Source organism: Carcharodon carcharias, chromosome 2, assembly GCF_017639515.1.
Source record: "Carcharodon carcharias isolate sCarCar2 chromosome 2, sCarCar2.pri, whole genome shotgun sequence".
Lineage (NCBI taxonomy): Eukaryota > Metazoa > Chordata > Chondrichthyes > Lamniformes > Lamnidae > Carcharodon > Carcharodon carcharias.
In genome coordinates, this window is record NC_054468.1 from 57,054,761 (window position 1) to 57,068,204 (window position 13,444).

The window sequence follows — 13,444 nt, forward strand, 5'->3', positions numbered from 1 at the left end:
CCACACCCACTATAAGTTCAGCTGCATGCAGGTGGCTCACAAATGATTCTGGAGGGAGAAGTGTGTGTGGGGGGCAGGGTCTTTCAGAGCCTCGTGCAAGCATTCTCCCACACACGCAGATCCTTCCTCCATCACACACATCTCAATGTCCCAAGCAATTTCAGTGCTGCCTGTTGGGGTTCTTCTTCAGTTGTCTATCTGAGCTGACCTGCATCTCTGCCTGACCACTGATCGCACTCCCATGCAGCATCTGTGCCAGCCAAACACGAGGCTCCGCTCACTTTCAATTTTAGAAGCATGGTGGTTGTTAAGTATGTCTTCAGCTCCCCCGTCCTTTCCTCTCCCCAAGTCACTCATGCCCTGTCCCCTATCACTGTTGACACCCCTGGCATTGCCTTCCACCTCCCCACCATCATCTATCAGCCAGAAACCTTTTCTTTCCAGGATGGCCAGGTGAATGCGCACGTTCCCTATCTTTCTGAGAATCCCACCCCCTTCCTCATTGACCTCCACAACCTTCTCCTTCTAAGTGTCTGCTTCCAAGTCCCCACCAACCACACTTGCCGTCCCTTCTACTGCTACTGACGCACCCTCTTCCTCCCATCCTAAAGGCTCACTCTGCCCTCTCTCATTCTTACCATTCCCTCCTACCACGCCTGCCTTCATTTTGCTTTCTATGAGGTAGTCATCAACTCCACAGACCCCTTCCATGCCCGTTCACCCGGACAACTCCTGCTTACTCCTTCCCGCACCCTTACTCCTTCCCCTCCTGGGTTCCTTCCCCCCTCCAAACTCCTTCCTACACCACACCCGCCCCCCACCCCCACCCCCACCCTCCAAACTCCTTCCTACACCACACCCGCCCCCCACCCCCACCCCCACACCCACTCCCCAGACTCCTTTCCCCTTCTGAACTCCTTCCTCCTCCGGACTCCTTCGCCCCTCTGAACTCTTTCCCATACACCTTCCTCCCCCCTTTCACCTACCTTCTCAGTTGCTACATTCTCCCCTGTTGCGCCCTCCTCCCCCCATACTCCCTCCCCCCCCAACTTCACCCCCTCAACACCATTGTTTCCCCCTTCCCAACTTCACACACCCCCTCCTTCCTTTCCCCCCCCCACTCCCCCCACTGCCACTAGGATACCTTCCACCCCCAGTCAAACCCAAACCTTTCTCTTCACCCCCTCAACAATCATCCATAGCAGACCATGGCTAAGACACTGATGTCTTGAATATCAGATTTTAACGGCAACCTTTCACCTTACACGAGTTGTTTTATGACGGAGCCATGTCCATCAAAATCCACCCAGCATGCTATGCACATGTTTCTCCAGGATCCGCTAGCTGTAGGGTTCCAGCACCTTCTGCTCCTCAGAAGTCCGCGATGTGTGCAAGACCCTAACGGTAAGTCCGACTTCTGCACTTCACACTTGTCAAAACATGTTCTGGGCCGGCGTGTTTTTCCACTGACATGGGCGGTAAATTTGATGTGAGGGGATGATTCTGGTCAGCAGGGCTTATATTTAGATGTTGATGTATTAAAATGATGTTACTGGGGTGCGGCGGCAGGAATGGTGGCCCGCCGTTGGCAGGTGCAGCAGATGATTGCAAACTGGTTTCACAATAGCATAAAATCGATTTTTGGCCTTCCTGCCATATTGTCTGCTCATACCAGTCATGATGTCCGACAACAACGAGGACAGAAAATTCCGGCCTTAGTCTCCAAAACAAAACGTTTTGCCCATAGTTACTAAATGCTTTATTTTCTTAAGTGAAGAGCCATTCCCTTGTACTCTGAATCTCTGAAATGGAGAATCTACAATGCTGTTTTTGGTTTTTGGTATAGGGGTAAGGTGTATATTCGAAGATCACTTAAAGGAAAGAATAACAAAGATTGGCTGGGGATGGAGAGCAAGGAGTACTGAGAATCACATCTGTCACTTACTATTTCTGCCAACCAATCACAGTGTCCCCTGACCACTTCAAATTGACAACCAATGGTGCATGACCTATGTCAGAGGCATCTAATAAAGCCAACCAGAAGACAGAATGGAAGGCACCATGAAGGGAACTTGCAGGTGTTGGTGTTCCCATGCTTCTGCTGCTCTTGTCCTTCTCAGAGGTTAAGGTCATGGATTTGGAAGATGCTGTGAATGGATTAGTCATCAGCCACAGAATAGGATGAAAGTGCCTAACCCTGTCTCCCAGTAAGATACCTATCAATTGCGATTGCTGATTTTCGGCACATTCAATCGTTATGTTTTCAACATAATTAACCTTGTAATATCCATCATGTTTTCATTGGATCAGAAATCATTCTTGCCTCACTGGAGCAGCTATTGATGTTCCAGATAAAAACAAGAAACAAGTGCAACTATACATGAGGTGAAGCAAATTTAGGAAAAGTATACAACATGAGATTGGCTTAGAAAAATTATATAAGAGTGTGTGGAACATATTCAAACTGGGATCAACAGTACAGAACCAGCTCATCAATTTAAAAAAAGCCCAACACCCTGGATGTTTCTTCCAGCTTGTAACTGAAGTGCAATGTCTCCTTATAATACATCTAAAAGTTACAACCAGTTTCTGTGCTCCAAATCATAAATCATTCAAAGAGTGGGCTTTTCAAGGATCCATTCAGATTGAGTTCATCACAGTTAAAAATTACGTGTATTTCTGCAAATATTATCAACAGTGAAATCCACATTTGCTCCATTCTCATTTTGTTGTATTTATTAATGTAAGTTCTTTTTATGTCAAAAAATGAAATATGGTATTAACACATTTACAGATTCAAGTTATTTTTATAAGAAAGATTTAAAAAACTCCTCATTTATAACATTTAAAAATGACTTGGAAGTGTTATTTCTTTGCATTTCCCACAAATAATTCTGATGATCACTGAACAAGAACTATCTGTTTATCAAGGTGACATGTGGCTGTAACTGGCCAGAACATGTTTTGACAAGTGTGATGTGCAGAAATCGGACTTACCATTAGGGTCTTGCTCACATCGCGGACATCTGAGGAGCAGAAGGTGCTGGGACCCTACAGCTAGCTGACCCTGGAGGAACATGTGCATGGCATGCTGGGTGGATTTTGATGGACATGGCTCCATCATAAAAAAACTCGTGTAAGGTGAAAGGTTGCCATTGATATCTGATATTCGAGACATTAGTGTCTTAGCCATGGTCTGCTATGGATGATTGTCCAGGGGATGTAAAAATACATGTAAAACCTGAGAGTCTTTTTGACCCTTATCTGTTACAACATTCTATAAATTCAAAATATTGTGCTCAATAATCATTCTAAGAACGTTTTTTTTTCATTCATGGGATGTGAGCCTCACTGGCTAGGCCTGATTTATTGCCCATCCCAAATCGCTCTTGAGAAGGTGGTGGTGAACTGCCTTCTTGAACAGTTGCAGTCCAGGTGATGCGGGTACACCCACAGTGCTGTTAGGGAGGGAGTTCCAGGTGGTGGTTTTCCTGTGCCTTTACTTGTCCATCTAGGTGGAAGAGGTCATGCGTTTGGAAGGTGCTGTCGAAGGTTTAGTCATTTGTCATTGAGCACATCAAGGGTAACTACAATCTTGTTGTCTGCTGTGTGCCTGTCGTTGCTATACTATTAATGTGATCACAGAGCACATTAGGGCTGAATAAATTAGCTAAAGCTGTCGGCTTGACTCAGTGGTAGCACTTCTGTCCACAAATACTGAGCTTAAGCTCTACTCCAGAAACTTAAACATATAATCTGAGCTAATAATTCAGTGAAGTTCTGTGCTGTCAGAGGTGCTGTCTTTTAGATGACATGCTAAACTGAAGCAGAGTAGCACAGACAAAGAAGCAACAAAAGAAAATAAATAGTGAAAAGTAAATAAGAATAAAATTCCTGCATAAATATGCTATCAATGAACCCTCTAATAAAAGTTTATATTTTAAGAAAATATACCATATATATATAAAATATGTATAATTGTTCTCTTTAACAAATTATAAAAACCACTTTTACCATGTTTAATGGAAAACTAAAATGATGATGGTTTGACCATAGCCTCTCAGCTGGCAGTGCAAGGTCATGAAGTTAACCCCTATATATTAATTACTTGCGAGAAAATATGCTCTCCTGTAGGTTTAAAATGTATTCTATTTGCTAAATATACAGAACCAAGTAACTGTAAAAATAACTTTAAAATCTACAAGGACTGTAACAACAGCACAATACATATGGAGCCTAGCCATTTAAACTGGAAACACATCAAAGCAAACAATAACACATTTATCATTTGCAAAGTTCACTTTTGCTTACATTTTTTAAAATCTGACACTAATGCATCCAAAATCATATGTTCATAAATTCAACTTCTTTATCTACATACCTATGCTTAATGCTTCCTTAGCAACATCAACCTATGCTTAGAGGGGAATAGCACCCCAAGTGCTCAGAGCACCAAAACCATATTCAATTGGCTCTAATTAACTTTAGCAAAATGGACAATGGACACTACCTCCTTGAATCACAACGGCATTGTTGCTATCTTATTTGTTCCTAAGTAGGGGGCAGTAATGGAAATTATGTGTGAAAAGGAGTGCCAACTTAGCTCTAGTTGTCCAATTTTCAGGCAGATCATGATGTAGGCAGCAAGAGTTCCTGCTAGAAACAGGTGAAGGCAACGAATAATGCAAGTTAGGGTCAGGTGCTGCAGTCAGGTCCTTTTAAATGAAGTTAGTGTTTTCCTAAATCTAAGGATCTGTTAACTTCTGATCCCGCTCCCAGACTATTGATGGTATTATCTGGGAAAGAGCTATTCGCAGTGAACTTCTGGGAATCTTATTTGCACTCAGGTAAAATGCTGGACCGTTTTGAAGGACACTTTTCTTGTGTTATCTTGAAGCTTTTGGTTACTTAAACAGTTGCAAAGTGTTTCTAGTGACTGTCAAATGCTCTAGGTAAAGGGTCTGCAAATGATTTTTTTTCTACCTAGCTCCCTTCTGGCAACTCCATGCTGGCAAAAGGAGGAGGAGCAACAGCAGGAGGAAAGCAGCAGAGCTTCAAGGAGAGCAAACAGAAGGAGGTGTGCTTACAAGAATCCTTCCCTCCTAACATAAGCACAGAACAAAATACCTGATGTTTTCTGAGCAGCAGCATAACAAGGTTACCCTTCTCCAGCAAGGCTGTTGCCTCCTGCAACAAAACCAGTCACTGGCTGCCACAGCTAGTTCAGCTTAGTTGCCTGTTGGAGTCAAGGTTGCTGCAGCTCTTAACCTCTTTGTCTCCAGCTCCTTCCAGGCTGCCTCAGAGGATATCAGTAATATTAATCAGTCTGCAGTTAATGGCTGCATTAATCAGATAACTGGTGCCATATTTGTCACTATAAACATTTTTATATTTTTTCCCATGGATATTGGTTTGCAGCAGAATCGTGGTCTGAGGTTTGTGCAGTCCAATGGTCATTGACTGCGCCCATCATCCTGAAGACTCTTCTGCACGACTCAATTCTTTGCCCCGGCACAGAAAGTGCGAGCTTGGCTGCTTTGGTACAAGGGCTATCCCTTGCACACATAACTCATGACTTCTCTCAGAAATCTGTGTCTAAGGTGCACTGCAATCAGATTCATATTTTAACTAGAGCCCCACCAGAGTAGACCACTGGTGTCCTTGAGCTATGACTCAAATTCCTGGCAGTCTATATAGCTTCCTGAAATTCAGTCCACAAAGACTGTCCCACATGAGTGATTTATTGCATGCTGAAGAGCTTTACCCTGTATTAGAAACAACACAATGCACAAACACCTTCAATGTGATGAGAGAAAGGTTACTGAAGGCACAGAGGATAAAAACAAAGTAGGAGGGCCCGTGTACTTGTTTTCATCTATAAGTCTTCATCATCATCTTATTGAAGAACACTTCAGCTGAAAAATCCCTGCCCTCTCCATTAAGTCATGTCCAAAATCTCTCAGTCCTCCTGACATCAAAGTAACTGCATCTATTTGAAAACCAGCATTGATTCATGTCAACTAACAATGCAGGAAATTTGTCTATGTACCCACTTCCCATTGGACAGGAAAAGCAATTCCTTCCTACTGCTGACTTGGTCTTTGATCACTTCCACCACTGCATCTGAGAATCTGAGGCCCTTGGTTGAAGTCACCCTGCCTGCTGCTCCAGAATCTGGTTGTCTGCAGTCCTCCAGTGAAAATGCACTTCCCCTTTAAGATGCTGCAGGATGTCTTTATGTATCATCTGTACCAGCAGGTTTTCCACTCTTCCAATCAGCAAGCTGCCTATAGAAGTGGGAGTGTACCAGCAATGAACCAATCCATTTAAATTTATCTAGCACCAAAATAGCATGGTCCCATGCTAAATACTTCAGGTGAGCAGAACACATGCCCCACCCAGTACCTGCCCAAACAACACCATGTATGAAACAGTCCCCACATCCCCAAACCCCCACCCCCACCGCCCACAGTACGTACATGAGTCAAGCATTCAACTGAATGGGTTGTGTCAGTTGTCAATCTTTTGCTTGTAATAGTTGACAATGGCAGCCTTTCTCCTATCACAGTCAAATTTTATTACTCTGGCCCCCACCACAAAAAAATTTAGTTTTTATTACAATTTGTGTTAGTTAAAGAAACTAATCTGAGTGCCTTTATTTAGAATCCTGCATTAAGCAACTGTTTGTAAATTCATTTACTTCATTCATTTAATTTTTGCATTAATTTAATTCAAACCAGAATTCATACTGAATTTTGATCACTTGCACAATCATTTTGAACAGAAGAAGGTGCTTCAACAGCACAGTTGTGATAAATACTGCACAACCTTTTGTATTTGTGTCATAATAGAAAGTCAGGAGTTTAAAACACTACAGTATTTACAGCAGTTCTGTTGATAGTAAAAATGAAGCCAGACATATAGTTTTGCAGGTGCAATGGCTTAAATTCCTGCCTTCTGTTAACCGCTGTCTATTTTTCTGTGCCGAATAAGCTGTCCCACTTACAATAGACAATATTATCTTCATGCTTTCAAAGTTACTTAAAATATTCAGTGGCATTTAGATTTGCTGTAACTACTTACAGTTGAGATAATATTTAAATCGTAATTTATTTTCAAAATATTTCCAAGTATTGGTAGCAGCTTTGAAGTTTATTTTACCTGTTTTAAGAATTCCTACTTTGCCAGTTAGATGAGCTATGTTTAGGTTTTCTTAAATTTAATTTACCTAAGGTGACAATACATTTTGGGGCCAATTTTCTTCAGATTAGTGCACATGGGATGCTCTTGCCCACGTGCAAATTCAGAAAAAAGGGAGCGGAATTCCATGATGATGCATCTCTTCCCCCTTCAATTTACTCCAGGATCTCCTGAGGTTTCCAAATAGACAGATCTGGGATTGATCCTACAATTCCCATGATAATGAATGGGAATTGTTTCTGAACCTTCTGCCTTACTTGAGTGTTGTAGTCATGAAAGGACACGTTGTGCAGAAGCACCCGAAGAAGTCCTTGGTATCCCCTTGGATCCAAATGGCCAGACAGGAAGGATCTAACTGCAAAAAGCAAAAAATACCTCAAGGTCACCTTGTTGTTTGTGTTTGCTATGTGGAAGACCAGTTCAGACCAGCTTCATCTCCCTCTTGCCTTGCCACCAAGCCCCTATTTTGTTGAGCAAGAAGCTTCCAAGTCTTTTTGACTGATCTAAATTAAGTCCCATTCACTGTGCTAGGTGGCAGTCTACTCCATAAGTAGTTTGCATTAGTTACAATTTATGTTATATTAACTGTAGGTTTCTTTAGTTTTTAATTACATTTCTTTCTCAAAGGATATGAGTATAAACTGAAATGGGTTCATTTTAGGCATAAAAAGGCTCACTGTTTGAAGGTAGTTGATTTTTAGGGATAGCTTGGCAAGAGAAGTTGTGGGGAGAAATATTTCAAATCTCTGGCCAACTTCGGCAAATGTCTTGTAGAGGAGCTGATTTGCTTAAGTACAGATCAAATGAGAGAATTTGGGTTACAGAATTCCATATTATCTGATGTCTTAGCATAATCTTCTAGTCTGTTTGGGGAAGAGGACATTAAAACTCCATGCCTGGTAACAGGATGAGCATCTCTGGGTGATGCTATTACAGACTCTGTCGTAGTGTCACGATAGGGCTCCAACTTTCTGTCTGATTAGATTCATAATGCTCTAGTCTCAGCACCATACTCCGTGCCCCACCTTTTCCTATGAGAAAGAAATAAAGTTGTAATTTTACCAATCATCCTCACCACTTGGTCCAATAAAAATCTCATTGTTCCATTCAAAAAGTGAGGCACCCTGCCTTTTACACAAGTGCCAGTAGACACATTTAAAATTTCACCCATACTGTGGCCCTGAATTTTCTTGGATTTTTTAACCACTGCACGACCAGAACTTTACCAGAAATAGTGAATGGTTCCAGCTTACTAGATTTGCTATGGTGCAGCAGCAGAAAGTCTGAGGAAGTTCAGGCTTTCTGTATTTTACTTTAGTGACAAAAATACAAGGTACTGGAGATCTTCAAAACCAGTAGCAGTGATGATTTCCTGCTCCCAATACACAGCTGCCAATCCTAGACATGGCTTGGACCGACAGTTTATTCATGATATGTAAATTAGGCCAAATAGTCTCAGTGGGTTCAGTGTTCATGGTATCAAACAAGCATCCACCTTCTATCACCAGTGATACTAAGTACTAAAATTGTTGAGATCTCTGTCCGTGTGAACCCATGCAAGCATAGAATGCTCCGCTGAGAATGATGATTGAGTTAGTCAGTTGGGAGCCAAGTAATGTCAGCAGGGATTTGTTAGATGAAACTCTAACTGCAGCTATGAGTTCACCTGTCCTAATATCTCTTTATGTGACTCAATGTTTGAATATCCTTCTGTGAAGCACCTTGGGATGTTTCACTACATTAGAGGTGCTATATAAATGCAGGTTGTTGCTATTGGTGGTTACATAAAGTAGAGAGAGGCTCGTAAATATCAGGACAGATCAGTTGGGTTGATTGGCCTGTTGCCGTGCTGTAAATTCTGTGCAATAATCTGTAATATGCCCTTCAGTCTTCTTTCCCGGGTCTGTGAGTCTATCCTCTTGTGTTTTATTCTATACTAGCAAATTTGCTGTTGTACTTCAAGTTTTGAGCTGAAACAACAGATCTTTTGCTGGCCCAACAGATCTTCCCATGTTCCTACAGCTGTTCCTTTGCTTCTGGAATGGACTGTTATCATAGTATGAGTGGGAATTCCTGATCTTGTGATAGCTTTGTCTCATTGGGAAATTTTAGTGCATGCAGACAGTGGATTTCTTGAGTGAAAAAGCAGAATCAAGTAAATGTTCTAGAGGGCAACATAGGGAAAACTCTGTAAAAGAATAACTTAAATATAGCTCTGCAGGAAGGATGGTTAGTTTGCTCTGTTTAACATGGAGAAACCAAAACGTGTTTTATTTTTCTTAGCATTTTTATTATCTCAATTTCCATAAATCTTGCAATAAAAAGTATTATTAATTTAACTAGATATACCACTTTTAACAAAAATTTCAACCTATTGAGGGATGCATACCTTGAGGCTCCAGGGTTGGTTGTAACACTACTTTCCTGGCAGAAAACAGCCAAACAGGCAGTTAAAAATGAGAGAGTTGCTTAAGCATTTGTGATTCAACCTTATCCTGACATTGCCAATTTCAGGGTTCTGCAGGTAGATGAAGTGCCCTGGCAGGGGCCTCATAAACTTTTATACAAACTGGAATCCTATTATATCAAAGGATCCTGATTGTACTTAAACAGGGGCCAAGTGCAGACACCAAACTGAAGCAGGGCTGCAACTCTTTAGACATAAGCTCCAAGGTAAGTGTCACACTTTCATTTGTGGGGCCACAAGAAAAATAATGCACTCCCCTGCCCTGGACTTGCCCCTCCTTCCCTCTTGCGAGACCCTTCTGAGATCCCTGCCTATCACTTATTCATGTCAATGAAGGATTTATTCTGGCTGATGAGGCATAATCTCTGCTGCCTCGGATAATGCCCCCGTTAAGAATTGCAGCAATAGAATGCAAAAAGTATGTGGGTCTATCAGACTAATCGCTAAAAGGCCCATCAGAGTGTTAAAAGATGTTTTCTCTGGTTGTAAGATCAGAAGGTAGTCTGAAGTTATGCTTCAACTTTAGCCAATTACATCAGGTCAAACCACTGCCAACAATGCATCTGATCCCTGTGAAGATAGAAACATGGGAATTAGCAGCATAGTGCTCCCCACATCTGGCCCTAACCCTCTTCTAGAAATTACCTCAGAAAATGCAGAAAGAGGATCTCTTCTTTACACACTGAACTGTAATAAGGCTAGGATCTTTGTACACTGGTTCTTAAACTAATTTCTAGTCTTCCAGCACATTTCCACCAAATTGATGGCAGGACCTCACTAAAATAGTCAGAGATTTTTGGCCCCAAGGTGTTTAAGGGAGCAGTAAAAAATACAAAGTTACTTGAGTCTTAAGTACATTTTGTAAAACAAGGACAAAATAGTATTACAAATATTATAACTTTGGGACCTGCATCATTTATTATCGATAACGTGTAATATTTTTACTTTGAGTCAGTCAGCTGGTATTGCTGCAGTAAATTTGCTGTACTACAAACTGCTGTGGCATTTAGGGTGCAATGAAACCATGGTAAACATCAGAGACTACAATCCTGACCTTGGTCTACCCATAAATAACGACAAAGAAGATCTAATAGTTCACATTCTCAAATTTTAAACTACACTGAAAATCTATTCCAAGTTTTTAAGATAATATGATTTGCAGTGGAGTATTCTGTTCTATTCAACAATGGCATTTAACTCTACTACTAAAGCACAGCTACCATTGTAATACATGGAAAATATTACTGTCCAAATGACTTTTTCCATTGAAGGCTCACAGTCTTTATTTTGGAAACAGACTATCTGCTGAAGTTTAAAATCTGCTTTCAGAAACAAAGTTGTATTTGGTGATGATACACACATATGAAACCAGCAACATGAGAAGAGAGATAAGTAAATAAGGTCATAGTGAATACTGCTTTTAAACTATTACAGCAGAACTTTATTACTTAGGAAAATGACCCAGAGTCTAGGTGAAGTGCCTTCCTCCACATTGCCTCAGTGTGAGCTGGAGTAATAGGTGTGGTAATGAATTGATCATGCCTATCAGTGCACCAGGCAGCCCATGATCCAGGGTCAGAATGCAAATGGATAGGACAGTGCAGGCAGAGTCCACTCACCATATTCAAAATGGTAGCTTCAATTAAATGGTATGTGTATTACCTGCTTGTAACTAACATCATGATTTTAAAAAAATAATTTGGCAAATTGTTGAGATGATGGTCAAAGTATAATACAAAATTCTGTAATCCTGAATAGCAGGCTATGGTAGTATAGTGGTTATGTTACTGTGCTCATACTCCAGAGGTCTGGACTAATCATAGAATCATAGAGGAAGCCATTGTTCCTATGCCAATTTTTTGAAAGAGTTATCCAATTAGTCCCTTGCTCCTGCTATTTCCCAATAGCAATGAATTTTGTTCCCCTTCAGGTATTTATCCAATTCCCTTTTAAACATTATTATTGAATCTGCTACCCATCACCCTTTCTGGTGGTGTCTTCCAGCTCACAGGTCACTGATAGGCATGATGAACTCACTATCACATCTATTATTCCAGCTCATCCTAAGGTAATGTGGAGGAAGGCACTACATAAAGAAAATCTCCATATCTCTCTCTGGTTCTTTTGCCAATTACCTTAAATCTGCATCTTTTGGTTATCAATCTTTCTGCCACTGAAAACAGTTTATCCTTATTTAGTCAATAAAAACTCCCAGGGACAGCTGCACTAAATAGCCTCTTAACCTTCTCTGCTCTAAGTGGAACAAACAAAGCTTCTCTAATCTCTCCACATAACTGAAACCCCTCATCCCTGGTAACATTCTAGTAAATCTCCTCCGCATCCTCTCTAACGCATTAACATCTTTTCAAAAGTGGTGCCCAAAATTGGATACAATATGTCAGCTAAGGCCTAACCAGTGATTTATAATGGTTTAGCTTAACTTGTTGGCTTTTCTACTCTATTTCTCCATCTATAATGCTAAGGAATTTGTACGTTTTTTTTTTCCACATTCATATTAACTTGTCCTGCTACCTTCAAAGATCTAATTGTTCCTCTGTCAACTATGGCTGAGTTGGTAGCACTCTCACCTTTCATCAGAAGGTTGTGAGTTCAAGTCCAACTCTAGGACTTAAACACAAAAATCAAGTACTGAGGAGCTGCACTGTCGGAGGTGCTACCTTTTGAATGAGGTGTTCAGCTGAGGCCCTGTCTTCCCTCTCAGGTGGGTGTAAAGCATCCCATAGCACTATTTTGAAGAAGAGCGGAGTATTATCCCTGATGTCCTGGCCATAATTTACCCCCCAATCAACATCACAAAATAAGATTATCTGGTCATTATCACATTGCTGCATGTGGGAGATTGCTGTGTTTAATTGGCTGCCATGTTTCCTATATTACAGCAGTGATGACACTTCAAAAGTACTTCATTGGCTGTAAAATGCTTTGAAACACCTGGTGCTTGTGAAAGGTGCCATATAAATGAAAGTCTTTTTTCTTGTGCATTCTTTAAAATTGTATCATTTTCTTTATGTGACCTTTTGCCTTCTTTCTTCCAAAATGCATCACTTCACACTTCTCTGTGTTAAGTTTCATCTGCCATGCATCTGCCCATTTCACCAGTCTGTCTGCCTTCCTGAAATCAGTTACTATTCTCCATACTGTTCACTACATTTTAAAACTTTGTCATCTGCATATTTGAAATTATACCCCTTATAACCAAGTCCAGGATGTTATATTATATTAATATAACCATATAACTTGGCAACAATGTAACCAATTAGTACGCATTTAAAAGATATGGGGCCTTAACATCAACACATGGTGGATGTCAGAGTATACTTAACTCCAGTCTGAACAGCCACTGCTCTCTGCTTTCCGTGTGTTAGCAGATTTTGTATCTGCATTACCATTGCCCCATTAACCCCATTGTTTTTCTTTTTACTAACAAGTCCATCATGTGGTACTGTTGCAATCTCAGTAGAGACCAGTAACTTTTAAAAAAATAATTATTTACTGAAAGAATGAAGTCACAAGATTCCATGGTTTAAGACAGGAGAATTTTCACTATACAAGAGACAAACAAAGCAAACACTAAATACTAACTTAGGTAACTTCCTGTCCTCTAAAACCCAGAATAAACCAAAGTTAAACATGAATTAACAGGCAAATTGTGGTCAATTATAAACTATAAATTACATATTAAATGTCAGATACAACTAAGACAAATCTTACAAATTAGCTCTGCAGTCCACTCAGCATAGATATCATCAATCTCAG